This window comes from Otolemur garnettii, unplaced genomic scaffold (genome assembly GCF_000181295.1).
Source record: "Otolemur garnettii isolate 467f Iridium unplaced genomic scaffold, OtoGar3 scaffold00196, whole genome shotgun sequence".
In the NCBI taxonomy this organism is placed as follows: Eukaryota; Metazoa; Chordata; class Mammalia; order Primates; family Galagidae; genus Otolemur; species Otolemur garnettii.
In genome coordinates, this window is record NW_003852591.1 from 750,609 (window position 1) to 757,001 (window position 6,393).

Genomic DNA, 6,393 nt, shown 5'->3' on the forward strand with positions numbered 1-6,393 from the left:
TGGTTTCATAGTAGGGCTGAGTACATTGGATACTTTTTCTTCCATTCTTGAGATACTTTGCTAAGAAGAATATGTTCCAGCTCCATCCATGTAAACATGTAGGAGGTAAAGTCTCCATCTTTCTTTAAGGCTGCATCATATTCCTTGGTGTATACATACACCACAATTTATTGATCCATTCATGGGTCAGTAGGCACTTGGGCTTCTTCCATGACTTATCAGTTATGAATTGGGCTTCAGTAAGCATTCTGGTACAAATATCTTTGTTACAATGTGATTTTTTGGTCTTCTGGATATATACCCCATAGAGGAACTGTAGGATCAAATGGCAGGTCTATTTTATCCCTAAGTGTTCTCCAAACATCTTTCCAAAAGGAATGTATTAGTTTGCATTCCCACCAGCAGCGTAGAAGTGTTCCCTTTTCTCCACATCCACACCAACATCTCTGGTTTGGGGATTTTGTGATGTGGGCTAATCTTACGGAGTGAGATGATATCTCAAAGTAGTTTTGATTTGCATTTCTCTGATGATTAAAGATGATGAGCATTTTTTCATATGTCTGTAGGCCATGCGCCTATCTTCTTCCCAGAAGTTTCTCTTCAAGTCTCTAGCCCACCCTGAGATGAGATCACTTGTTCTTTTCTTGCTAGTACATTTGAGTTCTTTGTGGATTCTAGTTATTAAACCTTTGTTGGAGACATAACCTGCAAATATCTTCTCCCATTCTGAGGGCTGTCTACTTGCTCTACTTACTGTATTCTTGGCTGTGCAGAAGTTTTTTAGTTTGATCAGGTCCCAGTAATGTTATTTTTGCTTCAATTGCCCAGGGAGTCCTCCTCATAAAATATTCACCCAGGCCGATTTCTTCAAGTGTTTTCCCTGCACTTTCTTCTTGTATTTTTATAGTTTCATGTCTTAAGTCTAAATCTTTAATTCAGTGAGAATCTATCTTAGTTAATGGTGAGAGCTGTGGGTCCAGTTTCAGTCCTACAGGTCACCAGCCAGTTCACCCAACACCATTTGTTAAATAGGGAATCTTTTCCCCACTGAATGTTTTTAACTGGCTTGTCAAAGATCAAATAACAGTAAGTAGCTGGGTTATCTCTTGGCTCTCTACTCTGTTCCATACATCCACCTCTCTGTTTTTGTGCCAGTACCATGCTGTTTTGATCACTATCAATTTATAGTATAGTCTGAAGTCTGGTAGTGTGATTCCTCATGCTTAGTTTACTTTGTTTGGTTGTTTTTTTTGTTTTTATTTCTGAGTAATGTTTTGGCTATTTAGAAATAGCCAAGAAAAAACCTTGTCAAGGTTTTTTCTGATTCCATATAAAATGAAGTCTTATTTTTTTGAGATCTTTAAAGTGTGACAGTGGAGTTTAATAGGGATTGCATTAAAATTGTATATTGCTTTGGGTAGTATGGACATTTTAACAATGTTGATTCTTCCCAGCCATGAGCATGGTATGTTTTTCCATTTGTTAACATCTTCAGCTATTTCTTTTCTTAGAGTTTCATAGTTCTCTTTATATAGATCTTTCACATCCTTTGTTAGGTAAACTCCCAAATATTTCATCTTCTTTGGCACTACTGTGAACAGAATAGAGTCCTTGACTGTTTTTTCAGCATGACTATTGTTGGTACATATAAAGGCTACAGATTTATGAGTGTTGATTTTGTAACCTGAAGTGCTGCTGTATTCCTTGATCACTTCTAGGGGTTTTGTAGTAGAATCCTTTGCAGTATCCCCAAAGTTCTGATAATTCTTGTCTTTATTATCCTTTTGTTCTAAAAATTTGGTAATTTTCTTCTTAATCTCATCTATGACCCAGCTGTCATTCAGCATAAAGTTATTTAGTTTCCATGTTTTTGTATGAATATGCAGATTCCTGTTGTTACTGAGTTCAACTTTTATTCCATGATGGTCCAAGAAGATGCAAGGAATAATTTCTATTAGTTTAAATTGTCCCAGTCAGCACCAGTCTCAGGTGGGAGACTTCAAAAGGTCTCCAGCACATAGATAGCAGGAGGCTGCTGGCAGCTCAAGTATGACTTGCTCTGGTGCTCCGTGAGGTCAGAAGGACCCACCCAGCAAACGAATTAGTCCAGGAAGGTTGATGCCTCCTTCCCCACCTTGCACCTCTATCACACCCAGTCACTGGTAACCCCATAGGGCTGTGACCCAGTTCCCTCAGTAAGCAGATGCTCCCAGGGTTTGCACCTACTTGAGTCACAGGGAGATCTATGTCTCCTCAGCCAGGCCACCATACTCTGCTACTATCTGGCAGAGGGAGCTGAAGCCTGACAACCTCAGGTGCTTAATGGAAGCTGGGGTGGTTCACTCAGTTCCAGCCCCACCCCTGATTAACACTTATATTTTTGCAGAAGTTGTTCCTGTCCCGGCTATATTCCCCTATGGACCAGGCACTATTTGAGTTCACAGAAACTGTGACTCAGCCCTGGGCTGTGCCACTGCCCAGAGCTGGTGAGTCTGTCTCCTTTGCACTCTGTGTTGGAGTAGGTGCAGTTATAGCTCACACTCAACTCTTGGTTTCTGCCTCTCCCCGCCTGCTTTTGTCTCAGCTATGATCCCCTGAGGGCCAGGTGAAGCTTAGGCTCACTAAAGCAGTCGTCTGGTTCAGCTCCACCCTGGGAGTATGCTGTCTCTGTGCATGCATCTTCTATTCTCCAACCCCACCACAGCCTGCCCAGGCTGGTACCACCTCAGGCATATCCTTTACTCATGGGGGCCTGCGTTTCTGTCCCATTTCTGTTCAGCCAGTGGCTGCCACTGGAGAAGATGCCCAGCTTCCTCAGGTTGCCCAGAGAGTCAGGGAGTGTCTTTCCAAAATATCTCCAGGGGTGTGAGCCTTATTGTTCCCGCCACCACTGCTGCTGCTCTGTGCTGCAGGGCACCACCTCTCCCTCTCCCATATGGTTCCCTCAGTTCACTGTCTTCTCCTTACTCCTGTGCCGCAGAATCAGCACAGACCAGCAACAGTCCACAGCCTGTCCACACCTCTCGAGCAAATGCCCAAGAATCTGGACTCCCTGGGGGACAGGCCTCCAGACCTCGAAGTGAGAGTGGAGGGGAGTGCTGGGAGTTCAGAATTGCAGGTAGAGAATATATACAGTTTTATGCCTGGCAGGAGAGTGCCATGGCACATTCATAAGTCCCCTCTAGGGAAGGAGTTCTGGTTTTTAGAGGGTCTCTCCTGTGAGATAGGAGGGGCTCTGAACTCTGCTCACTTGTTTGTATAGAGAATACTATGAGCTGTTCTCATGGGGGAGGGGACTCCTGTCTGCTTGGTGATGGATTTTGTGTCTATTGTTTGTATCCTAGGGGTCACAGCTAGTGTCAGCAGGGTTGATGTATGTTCTTCAACCTTCTCTCTTGGCTCAGCTCCAAACCATCAGCTAACTTGCTAAACTTCTGTCCTTTAACTCTCCTTCTGGATGGGAGCCTCTGTGGAAATCTGGCTCCAGTCAGCTATCTTGCCTCCACCACTTACAAATGGTAGTTTCTTAAAGGATAGTTGCAACATGGAATCCCTTTTGTCCTGGGTTACATTAAAATCCATTGGTTTATCTTATTTGGAGTGGACCTTTCACCAGTGTGTAATTTTGTAGTATTATTTACTAGTCATTTAGAAAACATCATTTCCCTGACTTATACAGATTTTCTAAATGTTGACACTTTTCATTATACAACATAAAATATGGCATTTGTTTATATCAGCATTGATCTAACCAGGTACACCTTTATTGGGAAGCTATGAAGCTCATCCTGGCAGATACAGGTTGTTTTAAATTCTAATTTTTGCTTGAAAGCTGAAGTTTTGCCATTGGAAACAAATATTGTCAATCGTTTCCTTGAAGCAACAAGCTCCCTATGTTTTTGAGAAAACATCTATCAAATAGTCTAAAGTGTGAATGATTATAATTTGTCTCTCAGTCATTCAAATAAAAATGGCATTCCATGAAAAAAGAGACTAACTCAGATCATAACTTAATTACACAAGGGCTTTTCTTTGAGAAAACTATACTTCCATAAACTGAAAAAGTTCTTTGTGCATAATTCCCATTTTGCCACATAGAATGTTAAAAAGATAATGTCCTGAAGGAACAAGATTTAGTAAAATTAACAGTTTTTACTGCTTCATCAAGGACATTGTTAAGTGAAATTGATTTCTTCACCAGGTGTAGAGGCCTACACTTGTAATCCTAGCACTCTGGGAGGCCAAGGTGGGTGGATTATCTGAGCGCACAAGTTTGAGACCAGCCTGAGCAAAAAGCAAGACCCTGTCTCTACTAAAAGTAGAAAAACTGAGGCAAGAGGATCGCTTGAACCTAAGAGTGGGAGGTGGCTGTGAGCTATGACACCATGGCACTCTACCCAGGACAACAGCTTCAGACTCTGTCTCAAAAAAAAAATTTATTTCTTCCCCCTCCCCCAAAGAAAAATAAAGAATCTGATGCAATGGCTGCTGGTATAGTTTGGTGCTGTTGCCACCATTCCTGCTAAGTCACCAGCAGTTTTACCACAGCTTTTGCAAAATTATTGCAAATGTTAGTACAATTAATAAAAGGGAAAGTGATGAGTTAGTAATATCATGAAAATAATTTTGACTTCAAAGGTCTTCAACACTTGTGGGGTCTGCAGAGTACGCCATGAGAATCACTGTTCAAGGAATGTCCATTTCACTTTCAAATTTATTGACATAAAGTAACTCCTAACCATCTCTCATCTGTGTAGTGTCTATAATATTTGTGAAGATATTCTCTTTTTCATTTATGATACTCATTATTTTTGTCTTCTCTTGATTTGGCTCAATAAGAGATTATCATTTTCAAAGAACCAACTTTTGGTTATGTTGATTATCTCTGTTGTTTTTGTTTTTATTCATTTCTGCATTTATGTTTATTGTTTCCTTTTACCTTCTTCAAACTATTATCTAATTTCCATTATGATTTCTTCCTTGACCCAGGGGTTAATTAGCTAATTTCTAAATATTTGGGGGCTGTCTCTTTATTATTTTCTACTTACTGCTTAACTGCTGTTAGAGAAACTGACTTTGAAATTGTTTAGCCTTGATTTGTAGCTCAGTACATTATCAGTTTTAGTAAATGCTGCAAAGGGCATTTGAGGAAAAAATGTGTATCTGCATTTATGGAAGCCTTCTGGATCATATATATTCATTAATTCAATTTTGTTATGTTGCTCAGATCTTATATTTTCTTACTGATTTGGGGGGTCTGTAGTTGTAAAGTTATTTCTCTTTGCGACTTGATCAACTTCTGATTTATATATTTGAGGCTATGTTATTAGAGTCATAAAAATTTGGAAGAATCTTTTTGATGGATTGACCCCTTTAATTATAAAATGCTCTCTTCATCTCTAGAATACTTAGTCCTAAAATTACTTTATCTAGTGTTAGTGTAACTGAACCAGGTTCGTATAATGCAACTGTATCTGCATTTTACTTTCAACTTTTCTATGTCTTATATGTAAATTGTTCTCTTACAAATCAACATATAGTTAGGATTTTTAATTCAATTTGATAATCTTTGTTAAGTGGAGTATTTATATTTAAGATAATTATTGGTATTTTTGTCTTCCTATTTGTTTCCTCTTTGTCTAATTTTTTTCTGTGTATCTTTCATCACATTTTAGACTAACTCATGTGCATTAGTATATTCTTCCCTTTGCTGATGATCTTTATATGTTTTTACTATTCTTTTAGTGATTATCAAAATTGTAACTTATCTACTCAAATAGGACTTTACCACCTCCTGAACTATGTGAGAATCTTTGAACCCTTTAATAACTCCATTACTGCCTTGTTTTATACTGTTTTTTCATGCATTTTAAACTCTCTGTATATTTTAAACTTCAAAAATATTATCATTTAGCATAACACATTAATTTATATTAGCCCATATTTTTATTCTTGCCATTGTTCTTTATTTCCTTTCTAGATCTTTGTGGTTTCACGTGGGATAATACTCCTGCCTAAAGAACTCTTACTGTTTCTTGGTCTGCTAGTGACAAATTTCTTGAAATTTTATTTTTCTTAGTGTGAAAATGTCTTTTTTTCCTTTTCATTATTGAAGGATGTTTTTGTGAGATACAGAGGCCCAAACGGGCAGTTATTTTCTTTCCTGCAGTTCAAAAGACTGTCCTCTGCTTTCCATGGTTTCTTTTCATCTTGTTGCTTATTTAAGGACAATCTCTTTTTATTCCCCTGATTGTTTTGAGGGTTTCATTTAGTCTTTGATTTTTAATAGCTTTCTGTATTGTACCTGTGCATAGTTTTCTTTGTATTTATCTTGCCAAAGTTTTTTGTTGTCTCTTGAATCTTGGCCATTATTTCTTCAGATAATCCTTCTGC